This window comes from Lepidochelys kempii, chromosome 10, assembly GCF_965140265.1.
Source record: "Lepidochelys kempii isolate rLepKem1 chromosome 10, rLepKem1.hap2, whole genome shotgun sequence".
Taxonomy (NCBI): Eukaryota; Metazoa; Chordata; order Testudines; family Cheloniidae; genus Lepidochelys; species Lepidochelys kempii.
Genome location: NC_133265.1, coordinates 17,601,314 through 17,619,596, shown reverse-complemented (window position 1 = coordinate 17,619,596; position 18,283 = coordinate 17,601,314). Strand labels below are relative to the sequence as shown.

General features: G+C 43.5%; 1 protein-coding gene across 1 annotated transcript in view; it reads left to right on the top strand.

Annotated features, from left to right (window-relative positions):
• IQCK (IQ motif containing K) overlaps positions 1–18,283 on the top strand; it is a 210,225-nt gene that overhangs the window by 120,465 nt on the left and 71,477 nt on the right. The window contains exon 9 of the transcript XR_012161133.1: positions 11,590–11,684. The gene's annotated coding sequence lies outside the window, so the exon portion shown is untranslated. The remainder of the gene's footprint in view (positions 1–11,589; positions 11,685–18,283) is intronic.

Here is an 18,283-nt window from a genome sequence, read left to right as displayed (position 1 = left end):
ACCAGTTGTCTTGGTGCACAAGGTGAATGCGACAACCTGGATTTGCATCAACTTCAGAAAAGTGAATGCTATATCTACATTTGATGCATATCCCATGCCACGAGTTGATGAGTTGTTGGAGAGATTGGGGAGCCACAAAGTATATCTTGACTGTAGATCTGATCAACGGCTACTGGCAGATCCCCTTAACAAAGGGATCTTGAGAGAAAATTACCATTGCAACTCCTTTCGGCCTGTACCATTTCAAGATCATGCCCTTCGGCCTTCATAGGGCTACAGCCACCTTCCAACGTCTGATGGATGCATTCCTGGACAAAAATGCTTGGGGCTAGGGCTGGTGAAAAGAAGTTTTGGACATGAGGTGATGCACAGGCTAAGATTTTGATTGAGAAGAACATCCAATATCAGCAGGAAACTATTTCTCTTAGAGAAGACCTACTTGACTATAGAAGAAGAGGCCTTGGTGATGAAGTGGGCCATATAAGCATTGCAGTATTACCTGCTGGGAACACCTTATGCATCCCTCACTGGCTAAAGTCCATAAAAGACACCAACCCCTGGATTATGAGGAAGTATTTGGCTGTACAAAACCTATGCCTTCCATGTGGTCCCTAGGCTGGAGAACAAACACCAGAATACAGATTTATTTCCCTGGGATGGGGTACTGCAAGACTTGGACTCAGAAATGCCAACACCAAACTGTGTGTGTGTGTGTTGAGGTAGACAAACCCCAACACTGGAGAGATGAGATGCAGGAACAACTCAGGGCCTGGGAAGCCCCACCCTGACAGGCTTGCTGGGCATGATCTTGTTGGAGAGGGGCTTCGAAGGGATTCCCCTTAGAACAGCAGAGGTGGTGGGGGAATAGAGAGTGACCAGCATGCACTGCTATGGAGAGGTTATGCTAGGAGAGTATTCCCAGGAGGAAGACTGCTGCATGAAACTGGGGCTCCCCAGCTTGCAGAGGCCTGTGGGCCATGTTGCAAGGAAAAACCACAAGCCACGACATGCCCCAAGGAGGAACAGAGCAGTAGGAAGAGACACAGGGAAGATGGCATCTGGACCACAGGTAGCAGACGTCTTCCATAAGACACGCAAGTAAGGCTCTTGGGTCAGGGCCTGATGGAGTGGGAGGGTCCAGGTTCCCCTACCCCTTACCACTAGATGGTGCTACCATCACAGACTCTTAACACTAGGTGGGGACCCGCCCCTGCTCACACCGTATCTCTGGTAGGTAGGTGCACATTCAGTATTCTTTCTCAACACTGGGTGGGATGGAGAAATCACACACCTACCTATCTATGCATATAATATAGGTTCAAGTTGGGCTTTACTGAAAAAAACCCCAAGCAATTAGATAAATGGATTATCCTTTGCTTTTGAGTTGTCTTACTCTTCCTGTTGACCTTCCCCACACACGTCCCCACTGCCAGTTCATTTTTCTTAGCCTCTCTTTAGTACTTGGTCTCCGACGACTCCCCTTCTGAACCCCCCGCAAGCAGTGAGCCTATATGATGTTATTTAGAAGCATATCTGTAATTTGTCTCTTCTGCAACAATGCCCTGAGCAAAATTCCACAGCAGTGAGAGTGCCATGGCACAGCAGTGCTGGAGTGGAGACCATTGACCCATCCGCGAATGCCTACTCTGTAATGCCACAAAATGTCATACTAATTTAAAAATTTCCTCTGCCTCCTTACCTGGTGCACACGCCTCACCCCACTCCACCTCACCCCATCCTCCTGGCTTTCTTTCCCGTAGCCCTGAGTGTGTCACTCTTCTGCAGGGACAGAAAGAAAAGCTTTCATACAATAGATCACAAATAGAATTTTACACTGGACTGTGGCTCCTGGAGAACCCTTTACTCTTGCTATACTGATCATGTGGGTTTACTGGCTCTGTGGTGTTGTGTTTACTCCAATTCTATTTAAACTAGTGGTTTTAAAGAGATCAATACAAAGCATATGAAAATGACTGTAATAATTACAGCTGCAGTATTAATGATTGTTATTGTTTGTATTATGATACCACTTAGAGGCCCTAGCTGAATTTAGGGGGACAGTAAAAGACCACCCCCACTTGAAGATTCTTAGATTCCAAGGCCAGAAGGGATCCCTGTGATCGTCCAGTCTGACTTCTTGTATATCACAGGCTATATAATATCCCCCAAACAATTCCTGTTTGAGCTAGAGCATAACAAAAATCTAATCAATTTAAAAATAGCCAGTGATGGAAAATCTACCTCAACCCTTGGTTGTCCCAGGGGCTAACTGCCCTCCCTATTAAAAATGTATGTCCTTTTTCCAGTCTGAATTTGTTTAGCTTCAGCTTCTGCCATTTTATCGTTACCTTTGTGTGCTAGACTGAAGAGTCTGTTATCAAATATTTGTTTCCCATGTCTGTGACTGTGAGCGCTATAGATCTTCCAGTCTATATAGACAAGACACACAAAGTATTGGAGGAAGAGCGTATTATCATCCATCTTCATTTTACAGCTGGGGAACTAAGGCCAAGAGAGTTTAGATGATTTACCCAAAGCGACGCAGGGAGTCATGGCAGAACCAGGAGAGAACCCAGTTTTGCTGATGAGTTCCAATCTGAGGCGTTGACCACCAGACCTCCCTTCATCATCAGGGATCGTTAAGAGAATATCCTGTTATCAGCTGTGCAAGTTTGCAGCTTATTTGCAGACTGATTACAAGGCTCTGATTTCACCTCATTGTTTCACAGCTGCTCGGAAACCAGGATGGTGACATAGTATGAAAGGCTAGCTAGGCAGACAATAGTATTCCAAGAATTTCCTGTTATACAGATATGGAATTGCCTCAAACAATAGAGTGCAGTCATGCTGTGCAGTTACTGACCCACAACTGCTCTGTTATATTTCATTATGCAAATCCATGCAGCTTGATTGGTGGGGGAGGACTGATTTCCATAACAATTGCACTCAGTAACCCTACAGAATGGAAATCCCTGTGCTCTGATTGGCTGAGAGCCATTAGTACCCAAAGAGAGGGCATGGGTATGCATAGCAGCTGTAAGGATTTTTCACAGTAAGTGTAGAATATGCACATCCCACTGCTTCTTGCAGTGAGAAAGGTAGAATCCAGTATCTCCACATTTCCAATACCCTCCCCACCTCCAGCTATTAAATAACTGAGTGGGATATTCTTTTTCAGTGGCAGTGGGAGGAAGGAAGTGTAGGAAAGATAGAGTATTAAAAAAATCAATATAAGGCAAAGGGAAGAAGGGAGTGGAGAAGTACAGGGATGGGGGGCAGCAGGGGAGGACTGGATTTAGAGGAGGGAGAGCCCATATCAGCAGAGGGGTTATAACTTGAGAATCCTCTTTAATTGTTTGGTAATCCTTGTATTTTGGGCTGATGAACGCCACAGCCATTGCCGTCTGTATTTTCTTAGCACGAAATTGCTATTGTCTCATAAACAGGGAGCATTCTCTAGTAATAATCCTGGACCAATCATTTCAATTTAATTACCAATAAATGGGAGAAACAGAATGCAGGTGAGATTTACTGCACAGTCAGGATTATATTAATTCCTTTTCTCAACATTCTTATTTACTGCCCATCAGCAATGCACAAACACATCACATTACACTGCAGAGAACCATGGACAGATTAAGATTTAATGCAGTTGCTAGTGCTCAATTAATATAGGGTTAAATTTAAGATACATGAATTCTGAATCAAGAAATTCTGTAGCGCCAGGCGCATGTGATTAAAACTCCCCACAGAGTGGGGCTTTGTGCACTTTATTACACACTGGAAAGATATCTGGAATAGTTTAAATCAGATGGTTTAATTTACTGTAACTCAATTTACTTCCATGGAGCTAGGATGTTTTACACCATCTGAGGATCAGATATCTTCAAAATGGGACCAAATTCAAATACAACAGTAGAGGCCTCTGATGTATGTAACATGGTTCGATATCAGCAGATCTGAGGGTCAAGTGTGGACACGTAGGCCCCAGCTGTGCACCACTGAATCCATGGGAATTTTGCAAATGGTTTCAGTGAGGCAGAGGCAGGCTCATTATGCATATGTTCCACTTTCAGTGCAGTGGGAACTGCGAGACGTTTTACCTGCCAAGAACTGAGCTGAGGGTGCAGCAGTTCTAACTCAACAGTTGTAGGCACTGCTATTACCTAAAATGCTTACTTAGATTCCCAGCACTCTTTGTCATTCTCTAGCTGTTCAGGACATCAACAGAGGTAACAGATCACTGACATCTGAACTCAGATTTACTCACAGACATCTGAACTCAGGTTTAGCTAGGGCTGGATTGATTTTTCAAATATTTCTTTTAAAATGCCTTTATTTATATATTTAAACTCCACATATAGCTTATGTGCATCATCTGGGACCTTAAACAGAGTTTCTTTTTATGCATCTAAACACACGTCAGTCCCATTTGAACATAATATCTACATTTGTAATGTAAAGTAGAGTCCCGGAAATTATACCCATGCATATCACTCACTTTCCTCTCCACTGGCATTTCTGATGAACAATGTTGCCCCCTTGGTGTGAACTGAGTGTACGTCTAGAAACAAAATAGTCTTACTTTAAATCCAAACAGAATATTTTATGATTGCTTGGGACAAATCACTCTCTTCCAGCGAAGAGCCTGGTACGTTTTCTATTGATTACAATGACACCTACTGGTCAAGGAGCAGCTCATCATCTCATTGTGAACCAAATCAAAGAGACTTTCATAAATTAAGCATCCAGCTTTGCTTTTAAAAATAATAAAATCCTTTTGATACAGTTTTATGTCACTGTTCTATAAAGAGAGGGAAATGACGAATTCAAAAATGTTCTGTACTTACAAACATACAATACCATAATGCCATGGCTTTAAAGCTTAGAAAACCAAGCTCTCTTTCATGATTACTGCCCTTGGAGGCCTGAGGTGAAATCCTGGCCTCACTGAAGTTATGGAAATGGCTCACCTTGATTATCACTACAAAAGGTTTCCCCCCCCCACACTCCTCTCCTGCTGGTAATAGCTCACCTTAAGTGATCACTCTGGTTACAGTGTGTATGGTAACACCCATTGTTTCATGTTCTCTGTGTATATATATCTCCCCACTGTATTTTCCACTGAATGCATTCGATGAAGTGAGCTGTCGCTCACGAAAGCTTATGCTCAAATAAATTTGTTGGTCTCTAAGGTGCCACAAGTACTCCTTTTCTTTTTGCGAATACAGACTAACAGGGCTGCTACTCTGAAAACTTCCACAGTTTCCACGGTTTCCATGGTATGCATCCGATGAAGTGAGCTGTAGCTCACGAAAGCTTATGCTCAAATAAATTGGTTAGTCTCTAAGGTGCCACAAGTCCTCCTTTTCTTTTTACTCTGAAAACTGAAGTTAATGAGATTTTTCACCATTAATTTCAATGGGGTCAGGTTTTCACTCTGGATTTTAAAGTGAGCATAATCAAAGCCTGGTCATACACACCAGGCCACAACAAAAGGACTATGTGTTGTATCCTAGGTGGACTCTCAGTGTGTCAGAGCATCCACTCAACTGGCAAAGGGCTGGAGCTTCAACCCATGTAATCAGTATAGTCCCCCTGAAATCAATGGTACTACACCAGTTTACTCCAGCTCAAGATCTGAAGTATAGTTCTTACCTTTCCAAAGAAGGGATCAGAAAAGCCTCTAAAAATGGTCTTTCAGTCTTCTTTTTCTGGCAATTTTCCTCATATTATTCATGTTGGTAGCTTTCAACATGCCATTTTCCAGCAGTCTCTGTGCCAGATCCTAACCTGGAGTAAATTAGGATAGTCCCGTTGACTTCAATGGAGCTATTCCATCCCTTCTCAGGGCCTGAGCAAAGGTGAACACCCACCTTTCAAGCTTTGGATGGTATTTTTCTCTGTTTCTCAAACACATAAATTGTTTTACTAAATGATTGAATAAGTAGCCCTGAATTGGAAAATTGCACCATTACCATGTATTTCGAGTGACAGCCACTCAGTATATTTCTCTTTGGAATCTATCTATTTTTCTTAAGTGTAATTGAGATTTGTCACTGATATGCTTTATGCTGAACAATTATAGCTGGGGAAGGAAAGCCAGTACCACAGAAAGATATTTTCATGACAACTGTCCTCAGTTCATTCAATGTTACACAAGGGTTTTTGCTGCCTGAAAGCACATTGAAAATACCCTTCAAGCTTACTCTGAAGGTTGTACTGAAACCTTTGAAGAGTAAAGACTTTTTTCCCCTGGAGATCTTTTAAGTGCCTCTTGGTTTACCTCCTTTAAAAAGCATATTTCACATACTTTAGAAATATTTTTAGGATCAGATTTAGGGCCAAATCCTGACATTGGAGTTGTACAAAATTAGCCACATTATTATTTTTTTGTGGGGATTCATGCAGCATTTCCCCCCATTTAATCTTGTGTGATTTCATGTCTCTAAAATTTCTATTTTGGGGAAAATCTTGGGAGACTGGTTATTTTTCTCAATGATGCGTGTGTCAAATCAGAAAGACTCCTGGTGTGTGTGTTTCAGAGGGTTGACAGCCAGATCCAAAGCCCATTGAAATCAGTGGAAAGGTAGATTTCAATGAGATCTGGAGCAGAACTTTGGATGAGAGATGCTCTGTTCTGGCAGATTTCCCCAGCTGTATAATGGGGACATTTACCTACCTCACAGAGGTGTTGTGAGGCCTAACGTGCTATTGCGAATTGTTAGAGCAATACAAAATAGTTCTTAGGCCACTCAGTTGGACGAGTGGGGAGAGAACTCAGGAGTTCCAGCCTCCCAGTCCTGTGTTCAGTCAAATGAACCAGGTTGCCTCACAGGGACATACATCTGTTAACATTTCCACAAACATCCAAACAATGGAAAATGCACCATGCCCAACTTCATCAGAAATGCTCCATTTTCAGGGAAGATTTGTGAATTCAAACCCAGGACAATCCCACCAGTCCCTTTCTTTCCCACCAACTCACATTTCTCTACAGTTTGCTTGGCTCGACCTGGGATCCTTTCTTAGGCAAAATTCTCATTGATTTTTGGAGTGTTGTCTCAGTGAGTCCTGTGTAAAGTTGGTAGGAATTTACCCTTAAGGGATTTGGGCATCTTTCAATGCACAATATTTATTTCCAGTCCATTGCGTTCCTTAACAGCTGGATGCTCTCACCACAGGGAAAAATTTACTTTAAAAATAGCACTTATGTATATTGGTGTAAATCTATTGGTGAAACAGGATGTTGTGTTTTACAGGATACAGGAGCTGTAAAGATTCCTGCCCAGAAAATGTATTCTAGGAACTTTATTTTTATGTTCCATGTCCTTTTTAATAGTCCACACTGTATTTGATTGAAGGCTGAGTCATAGACCACTCTTACTGCTTTGGAGGGAAGGAAATGGAGTTTGGCCAGAAGTATGGGCATCTCAAATGAAACCAGCAAATGGTGACTTTGCTCCGGTTGTGAAAATGCAATGATGTGATCCGGCAGAGGGGAGAATTGAAGGTCACAGAGAAATTCCACTTGCTGTGTTATGTTCTTGTCACCTGAAACTTACCTCTAGAATCAGCAGAGCTCATGCTGATAGGGACATTGTTGGTAGGAAAGGTCACAGGCATTTCAGATCAGCCCTGGAGAAACACAGGCCCTGATCCTACACTCTGCTCCACCCTCTGGCATGGAGCCCCCACTTAGTTAATGGAGCTCTGCTCCATCCATGTGTTTCAAATTGTGGCATCAGGGCTACTATAATCATTTGCCAGAGTAGCACAAACAGCCTCTCCTTGTTGATTTATTCGGAGTTGTCACATGTTTGAAGTAAAAAAAAAAAAAAATTCTATTTCTTTTTGGTTGGTCATTGGTGACTTACGGGGGGGAAAGAAAGTCTGGCTTTGTGTGGCATGTTAATGACTACTCTGTAGTGGACTTGATGATAAAGCCTCTGCAGATGTCCTTAAGAGTGTGGGAGGAGGAGAGTAAATATGTTAGCGAGGGAGAGTTGAATGACCTTTTACTAATTCCGCTGGCCTCTACTCACAACTAGCACACAAGCATCAGGCTCTCATGTTTGGGAGAATCTCTCCACAAGATATAGCCATTCAAGTCCCCAGCAATATCCTGGGAATGTTCCCTGCATGTTCCTGACCAGGACTCTGAAGCAATCAGAGACTAAGCCAGAGTTTCTTTCCCAGGTTTTACCCTGAGCCCAGTGAATGCTGGGACAGGACTTTGGGAGTTTAGCCAGTGCACAGCAGAGATAGTTAATGAAGCTGAGGAGTCTAAGGCCCCAGTTCGTCTGTTTATCAGTGCAGAGCCCAATTCAGAGAATGGGAAATGGCTTGTTCTCGCCTGAGCTTGGCTACCAGGAGCTGGTTTAGTCAGCCCGAAAAGCTGCTACAGTGTGCTTATGGGCTTTGTGGTTGCCGAAGAGTAGCTGGAATGCAGGATTGCCCAGCTCACACCCCCTTCCACCTCCAGAAGGCCCACCTGTGCCCTGGAACACTTCCCACAGTGTGGGTTTGTGGTAGGAGAAATGCAGAGGCTCAGAGCACCAGGGGTATTCCAGGCTTTGTAGTCACTATGCTGCGAATTGGGCCCTCGCTGCCTGGGCTTCAGGAGCACCCCGTCCCCTGGGATGCACCACCTCTATTTTGTGGTGTGGAGGTTCCAAGCCTAAAAGTCTAGGCTGCAGGGAACTAGATGAACTGGAGACCAGCTGAGGTACATTCCCACTCCTCCAGCAGTCACTTGTGCAGCCGCTAGAGATGGCAATAAGAGTGAGTTCATTAATTTATTTAAAAATTAATTGCAAAAAAACCCCTGTAAAAAGGAGCTCCTCCTTATTGGCTGACTGTTATTTGGAGATGGTATGTTCAGCCTAGGAGTTTGGGGTGGGATAAGAATCATCCTGCCTGTTAACTCCGGTTTCAGAGTAGCAGCCATGTTAGTCTGTATCTGCAAAAAGAAAAGGAGGACTTGTGGCACCTTAGAGACTAACCAATTTATTTGCGCATAAGCTTTCGTGAGCTACAGCTCACGTCATCGGATGCATGCAGTGGAAAATACAGTGGGGAGATTTTATATACACAGAGAACATGAAATAGTGGGTGTTACCGTACAGACTGTAACAAGAGTGATCAGGTAAGGTGAGCTATTACCGGCACGAGAGAAAAAAACAACACCTTTTGTAGTGATAATCAAGGTGGGCCATTTCCAGCAGTTGACAAAAACATGTAAGGAACAGTGGGGGGGTTGGGGGGGGGAATAAACATGGGGAAATAGTTTTACTTTGTGTAATGACACATCTACTCCCAGTCTTTATTCAAGCCTAATTTAATGGTGTCCAGTTTGCAAACTAATTCCAATTCAGTACTCTCTCATTTGAGTCTGTTTTTGAAGTTTTTTTGTTGAAGAATTGAGACTTTTAGGTCTGTAATCGAGTGACCAGAGAGATTGAGGTATTCTCTGACTGGTTTTTGTATGTTATAATTCTTGACATCTGATTTGTGTCCATTTATTCTTTTACGTGGAGACTGTCTGGTTTGACCAATGTACATGGCAGAGGGGCATTGCTGGCACATGATGGCATATATCACATTGGTAGATGTGCAGGTGAACGGGCTTCTGATAGTGTGGCTGATGTGATTAGGCCCTATGATGGTGTCCCCTGAATAGATATGTGGACACAGCTGGCAACGGGCTTTGTTGCAAGGATAGGTTCCTGGGTTAGTGTTTTTGTTGTGTGGTTGCTGGTGAGTATTTGCTTCAGGTTGGGGGGCTGTCTGTAAGCAAGCACTGGCCTGTCTCCCAAGATCAGTGAGAGTGATGGGTTGTCCTTCAGGATAGGTTGATGATGCGCTGGAGAGGTTTTAGTTGGGGGCTGAAGGTGACAGCTAGTGGTGTTCTGTTATTTTCGTTGTTGGGCCTGTCCTGTAGTAGGTGACTTCTGGGTACTCTTCTGGCTCTGTCCATCTGTTTCTTCACTTCAGCAGGTGGGTATTGTAGTTGTAAGAACGCTTGATAGAGATCTTGTAGATGTTTGTCTCTGTCTGAGGGGTTGGAGCAAATGCGGTTGTATCGTACAGCTTGGCTGTAGACAATGGATCGTGTGGTGTGGTTTGGATGAAAGCTGGAGGCATGTAGGTAGGAATAGCGGTCAGTAGGTTTCTGGTATAGAATGGTGTTTATGTGACCATTGCTTATTAGCACTGTAGTGTCCAGGACGTGGATCTCCTGTGTGGACTGGTCCAGGCTGAGGTTGATGGTGGGATGGAAATTGTTGAAATCGTGGTGGAATTCCTCAAGGGCTTCTTTTCCGTGGGTCCAGATGATGAAGATGTCATCAATATAGTGCAAGTAGAGTAGGGGCATTAGGGGACGAGAGCTGAGGAAGTGTTGTTCTAAGTCAGCCATTACACAAAGTAAAACTATTTCCCCATGTTTGTTTTTCCCCCCTACTGTTCCTCACATGTTCTTGTTAACTGCTGGAATCGGCCCATCTTGATTATCACTACAAAAGGTTTTTTTTTCTCTCCTGCTGGTAATAGCTCACCTTAACTGATCACTCTCGTTATAGTGTGCATGGTAACACCCATTGTTTCCTGTTCTCTGTGTGTATATAAAATCGTCCTACTGTATTTTCCACTGCATGCATCTGATGAAGTGGGCTATAGCCCACGAAAGCTTATGCTGAAATAAATTTGTTAGACTCTAAGGTGCCACAAGTACTCCTGTTCTTTTTGCAGATACAGACTAACATGGCTGCTCCTCTGAAACCTGTAAATATCTTGTTTATCCGCAGCAATGGCTCCTGTGTCCTGCTACAAGATGTTCTGTTGACCTGCCATAGTTTTACTTTCCCGGAAGCCTGGAAGGGGACAAACAAACAATGCTGAGGAAGATTTCAAAAATAACCCACTTTTGGCTTTACAAAAGAGCAGTTACATAAAGCAATAGAATGCCTTAATCGAAGGGTATTGATTATAGAAGAAACCAAAAAGGAAGGCAAGGGGAGCAATTAATATTGCATTTTGTTGCAGTTTGTTTTGTTTGCTACTTTGGTGTCCTATTTTAAGTAGCACTCAGACAGGAAAATGCGGCTAACTAGTAGCATTAGGGCTTGGCCATGCTTCCGTTGCAGCCAATGCAAAACTGGAATTGATGTCAATGGAGCAGGATTGGGTCCATAATGTCAGAAGGGTTTCAGGGAAGGAAACCAATCTTACAGTGAAGTCAACTGATTCTCTCCAGCTGGTGTTGTGAGTGACAACATCCAACATTCAAGGATTCTTAAGAATGACTGCAGAGAGGGGCTACCTTGGGCCATGGGCTGTATTGTAGCACTGATTCTTCAGCAGAATTGTCCATTCATTTCTATAGGATGATCTGATTAATCAACAGCCCCTAATGGCCCCAAGTCGTTATAAAACAGAATATATATAAAAAAGAAAGTGTGTGTGTGTGTACAAAATATAAGAGCTATAACTACCTACTGGAATGTTTGGAATATAAGCTCCACAATAAGGTGTGTACTTAAAAAAAATAAAATAAAATAAATAACGTAAGTGTTTTGTCTCTTCCAGATTTTGGTATTGAAGGATGGTCCTGTGGCTAGTGTCTTTGCCTGGGACTCTGAAAACTCAGATTCAATTCCCTGCTCCTTCACTGACTTCCTTGGGTAAGTCACTTAGTCTCTCTGTGCCTCAGTTCTCTGTCTGTAGATGGGGATAATATAACTGCCCTACCTTGCATGAGGATAAATACATTAAAGACTGGGAGGTGTTGAGAGACTATGGTAATGGTGGTAATATAAGTACTCTGGATAGATTACCATTTTGCTTGATGAGTAATACATCTGGATCTGTATTAAAGAGAAAATGCCAATATTGGCATTGTAAGCACCACCCCAAATTTACTGAAAAGGTAGGGAAGGTGCCGTGAGTCCTCCTGGGAAGAGAACTAGGGATGCTGGTTTAAAAGAAATAAATACAAAGGGCCTGATGGTGCAGTTCCTTGTAACTCAGACAAAAGTCTCTTGTCCAAGTAGGGACTTCAGGATCTGGTTCAAAGCCTATGTTCATTACACAAAGTAGACAAATTTTGCCAGTTGTACTGAATAACTCCCTGTAGACACTTGTTTTCAGGTATAGGAGTGACATTTTTCAGTTTAGCTTAAATTCATTCCCAACTGACATAAGATAAACTGGGAGGGGAGGGGGCTGTTTTATATTGGAATAAAATGCACTCAGGGGAGGTTATACCACTTGAAATTCACACCTTTGCTTGTATAAAAAAAAAACCCCAACCTTTTCTGGTATAGACAAAGCCTAAAAGATTATAATACAGGAATAATCATTCATTCTCACTGGTGTAGGATCTTCTGTTGGAGAGTGTCCAAGTTTATAAATATAATTGAATTAAGCCTTACGACACATCTGTGAGATAAGGGATGGTCTCTCCATTTTTCCCAATAGATAATCTGAGACACTGGCCACGGCCACCTTAGGGGAAAAGGTGTACTTTTAACAAGCATAAGCAGGTTGCGGTAAACTCTTGTGGGGAAGCCTAGGGTTTGCCTCAACCAGGTAACGTTTGTAAAAAGTACAGCTTGCCTTGTCTACATTAGATTTTTAACATGGGTTAACTAGCACACACAACAGAAACACACCTTTTTTTTTCTAGTAAAGACAAGGATGTGGTTAGATTAATTGATTTGTTGAAGGCTGCACAGCAAATCTGTGGCACAGCCAGGGTCAGAAACTGCAAGCCTGATCTTTGTCACATTTGTCAGTTGCCAGCAGGAAGCCTGCTGCTGAAGAGCTGTGATGCTGAGCAAGGCTGCCTACGCATCTGAATGTTTGTGGTTCAGGGCTCCTTGGTATGGATAAACAACACTGTATAACTGTTGTAAGGCTGACAGCAGATAGACTGGGCTTTTTGGGAGGGCAGTAGGGACACCTGTGATAAAGGATGTACAAAAGTTGGGTGATTCATTGGATTGGTGTGGCTGTGTTTACAGTACACAGCACTGGCAGGAGTGTGTAGGGTACGTATTGCTACCCACCACAGTGAAAGCAGGCTGTGTCCACACTGCGATGGGTAGCTACACATGGCAGTGAAAGGCTTGGGCAGGGGGGAAGCAGTGTGGAGCTGCCAGAGCTTTTTCCCACTGCCTCTTCCCTGCCAGAGCCTTTCCCCTGACACAGGAAAGGCTCCAGCAGTGGGAGGCAATGAGACACTACACAGCTAAAAATAGCAGTGTAGATGAAGGAGGTACTGCTTGGACATGCAGCGAGCCATGTAGGGCACATACCCCAAGGGTTCTGGCATGTCTTTACTTGCCTAAACCGTGCCTCATCACTCACACTGCTGTCTATACCTGAGCTAAGAGGGCAGGCACTGCATGTACTCTACATGCAGCCATAAGGAGTGTGCATTGTAGAGTACCCTGTGAGGGGCAGTAGTGAGCTGATGGCGTTGGGGTATTGTGCTACTGGAGGGCTGTTTTCTGATGAAATGTTGAACCCAGGATCACAACCCTTGATATTTTTCACAAGACAGGGTGTTAATCTTGGTGTCCTGGCCACCTTCGAACTCCATTCATTACATTCTGGCTATCTACATTTCCCCGACAGTTACAATTGGATACAAAGGGTCAGATTCTCCTCCTTTTTTTCGCTGGAGTAAATCCGGAGTCACTCCACTGACGTCAGTGAGTTATTTCTGGTTTACCCAGTGGGGACTGGAAGCAGAAGCTAGCTCAGCATATTTTGACACTTCCTGCCATAAACTATTGTATTGTGCTGCTGTGTGCTGTTAAGCCGCTGTTGTGTTCCACCCTAGGAATGACTGCATTTCAGTGGGGAGTGAAGTGATCCATGCAACACTCTTACCTCACAGTAGAGGCTTCATTATTTAATACCTGCAAAGGTTATTGAGGTCTTCAGATTAAAAATGAATTAAAAAATAGATCTCAAGAATTCCTTCTGTTCATTAGAGCTGGCTGGGAATTTACCATCAAAATGTTTTTGACAGAAAATACATATCTGCAAAACCCTAATTTTCTGCAGGAAAATTTTGATTTTTGCCAAAATTTGATTTTGTGTTGAGTAAATTAAAAGGAAACATTTTGTGTTGGTTCTACCCAAATGAAAACGCTTCAATTTGTTAATCCAAATTGAAACATTTTGTTCTGGAACAGTTTGAATTAATCTGTGCCCATCTGAGCTGCCACAGTGTCTTGTGGGAGTTGTAGTGTTGGATCATATTAAAGAAGATCTGTATTAAAATCACAAATGAGTTTGATTCCCCATAGTTTAAATTCCAGGGTATTACTAATTAAGAGGTCTCTTGGTTTTTGGTACTGTTTCTCTCCCTCTCTGTGTGAAACTTGCAAGCTGCTAATTGTGTTAGAACATTCTAAGACAGAGTCTGTTCTCAAAGCAATTCTTTGTAACAACAACTACTCACACAGAGAGAGACTCAAAGCAATACTCTGTAACAACAGAAACAGCACACGGAGACTCCCCGCCCTTTTGTTGTATTCATCTCGCTTTGTTAACAATTGTGATTAAAATAGAGATAGAGGATGTATGTGGATGGATGCTTGGTGTGGATAATAACTGAATGATCAGGGAGGTGCCAGCCTAAGAATGCAGTGTCCATCGGCTGAAGAAGGCGTCAAGTGGAAATAACCAGAGGACCCCCGGAGGGTAGACTGGAATCCACCCAACAGCCTCAAGAATGGGAGAACCAAAGAACAAGATAACATCTGGCAGCATGGAGCTGTCAGGAATGTGACATCTGCTGATTGATTCAGCAACAGCATGATGAAGCAATTCCCACAGACTGGCATAGGAAGAAATTCCTATAAAAATGGACTCTAAAAAGTGAGAACTTTGGGGTCTGATTCTGCAAACCAACTTCCAGGAGCATCAGATGTGCATCTGATGAGGCCCTGCTCCCTCCTCATGTCCAGGCCACCTGGCCAGTGGCTTGGCATGAGCAACTCTAAGGCTGGTAACTATGATAACAACCTTGCAGAACCTGTGTGTGTGTGTTTGTATGAATGAATGTGTGAATAAATATGAGATTGAATGGAATGTTATAGCTATAACTAACTGCTTACTATGATTCTTTCTGTATTCACAATAAATGTGGTATTTTGCCTTTTCCCCTTTAATAAGATCCTTCTGGTTTTTATTTTATTGGTATAACATTTGTTCAAGTACTTCATTCCCCATTCTGTTGTATGGGCTGGCTTCAGCAGCCTGGCTGGACTGTCTCTCCCATGATGCACTGCAATCTCACCATTGGTTGAACTGCTATGGTACATCAGGGGACTGAGATTGCTCTAACTCAGCTGTTGTCAAGCTTCATTGCCCCGCGATGTCCTTCTGACAACAAAAATTACTACACACCACCAGGAGGGGGATGAAAACCTGACCCCATCCAAGCCCTGCCGCCCTGGGTGAACGGGCCGAAGCCTGAGCCCCGCCGCCCCAGGCAGGGGGTAAAAGCCAAAGAGAAGACTGAGAGGGGATATGATAACAGTTTTCAAGTACATAAATGGTTGTTACAAGGAGGAAGAAGAAAAATTGTTCTTGACCTCTGAGGACAGGACAAGAAGCAATGGGCTTAAATTGCAGTAAGGGCGGTTTAGGTTGGACATTAGGAAAAAATTCTAACTGTCAGAGTGGTTAAGCACTGGAATAAATTGCCTAGGGAGGTTGTGGAATCTCCATCATTGGGGATTTTTAAGAGCAGGTTGGACAAACACCTGTCAGAGATGATCTAGATAATATTAATCCTGCTTGAGTGCAGGGGACTGGACTAGATGACTGATTCAGCCCAGGGGTGGGGAGGGAGGGGCGGTGAGCTGTAACCTGAGCCTCACCACCCAGGGCGGAAGCCCAGGCCTGAGCTCCGCTGCCAAGGGCTGAAGGCCTCGGGCTTTGGCCCCGGGCGCCAGCCCTGGTGACCCCATTAGAAAGGGGTCCCAACCCACAATTTGAGAACTGCTGCTAATTTACATCAGAGGCTGGGCAGGCCCACAGCTGTACCAGGATAAGGGGAACAGAAAGTCACTTTGCTCCCCTATCCCGTCCAACAACCGAGCAACAGAACCGAGCCTGAGGAATGCTCAAATATTTGCTTCAAGTGGGCAGGTACACAAGCAGCTTTCAGTGTAAGCTCACCTGAGCCTGTAATGCCATTCGCTTAATTAAATTATTAGTTTTTGATTGGCCTCTTTTAATTGAGGATTCGGTGGTCACCAATAAAATTAACACAGTCGATGGCAATAGACCAAGAGTAAAGTAAAGATATTTCCTACTGAAAACGCCCTTGTTGTCTTGGCTGATAGCAGCAGAGGCTCACAATTCACAGGCTTTGACAGCACCCCGTACATTAAGAGGATTTTCAAGCCAGGCAAACAGTTAAGCTGTCAACATGGACATTAAAAACGGCTGCTGCGATGACCCTTGTAAAATAAAAATGCTGATTATAAAAGGGGAAACAGCTGTCTGGCTTCAGCTCCGCATAACATGACTGAGTGCCCTGGCTTGGATGGTCTCTTTTAGATAAAGTAGGCTAACTTGGGGACACCCTCAACCCCCAAGTCATCTTATTATTTAAACAACAAAATAGCTACAGGTGCTTGATCCATTGTAACCAGTGCTGAGGGTGGGAAGAGGAGCATGGCTAGAAACCGGGTAAACAGATATAAATAACTGAGGGTGAAGGCTGAGGGGAGAGGGAAGCTAGGAGAAAGGCAGTGCTGTCAGACTTGAGCTATTAATTTGTAATGAATAATTTAGTCTATGAATGATCTGTCTGTCTCTCTTCCTCTATTCTGCTAACAGATCTCGATTTTCCTCACTTAGGTCCTGATCTTGCTCCCATTGACCTCAGTGATACAGGATCAAACCCTTATTCTCTCTGGGTGAAATTCCTCCCTGTGCAGAGGAAGATGATCAGTGCTAGGCCAATACACCGCTTCAGACCTCAATATAAGGCTTAAGTGGTGGAAAGGATGTCTGCTGGCTCTCTGTGCAGAGGATATCACTCTATATGAAGTTATTCCCCAAAGAGAATAAAGTCTTGGGGCCCACTCTTGCAAATTTTCAGATTTACTTAGGCAGTTAAGTAGCCCACTTAAACATGAGAGAAATTACTCTCATCTGTAAGTGTTGAAAGGATCATGCCCTTGTTCTGTGAACATGGTTTACAAGCAGCTCGTTGGAAATATTCATCAGTCACAATTTTAAAAGTGTTGGTTAATTTTGATTGGACAGGTCAGGTGGTACTAATTGCATTTGTTGATTGGATGAAAATAACTATAAGAACCTGCAAAAAGAACAGGAGTACTTGTGGCACCTTAGACTAACAAATTTATTTGAGCAGAAGCTTTTGTGAGCTTTTTTTCATCGGATTCATGCAGTGGAAAATACAGTAGGGGGATTTTATATACACAGAGAACATGAAACAATGGGTGTTACCATACACACTGTAAGGAGAGTGATCAGGTAAGGTGAGCTATTACCAGCAGGACAGAAAAAAACCCAACCTTTTGTAGTGATAATCAAGGCCATTTCCAGCAGTTGACAAGAACGTGTGAGGAACAGTAATGGGGGAGGGAGGGAGAGGAAATAAATATGGGGAAGTAGTTTTACTTTGCTTAATGACAACACCATCCTAGCCACTATAGATGTAGAAGCCCTCTACACCAACATTCCACACAAAGATGGACTACAAGCCGTCAGGAGCAGTATCCCCGATAATGTCATGGCAAATCTGGTGGCTGAACTTTGTGACTTTGTCCTTACCCATAACTATTTCACATTTGGGGACAATGTATACCTTCAGATCAGCGGCACTGCTATGGTACCCGCATGGCCCCACAGTATGCCAACATTTTTATGGCTGACTTAGAACAACGCTTCCTAATGCCCCTACTCTACTTGCGCTACATTGATGGCATCTTCCTCTTCTGGACCCATGGAAAAGAAGCCCTTGAGGAATTCCACCATGATTTCAACAATTTCCATCCCACCATCAACCTCAGCCTGGACCAGTTCACACAAGAGATGCACTTCCTGGACACTACAGTGCTAATAAGCGATGGTCACATAAACACTACCCTATACCGGAAACCTACTGACCGCTATTCCTACCTACATGCCTCCAACTTTCCTCCGGACAACACCACAGGATCCATTGTCTACAGCCAAGCTGTACAATACAACTGCATTTGCTCCAACCCCTCAGACAGAGACA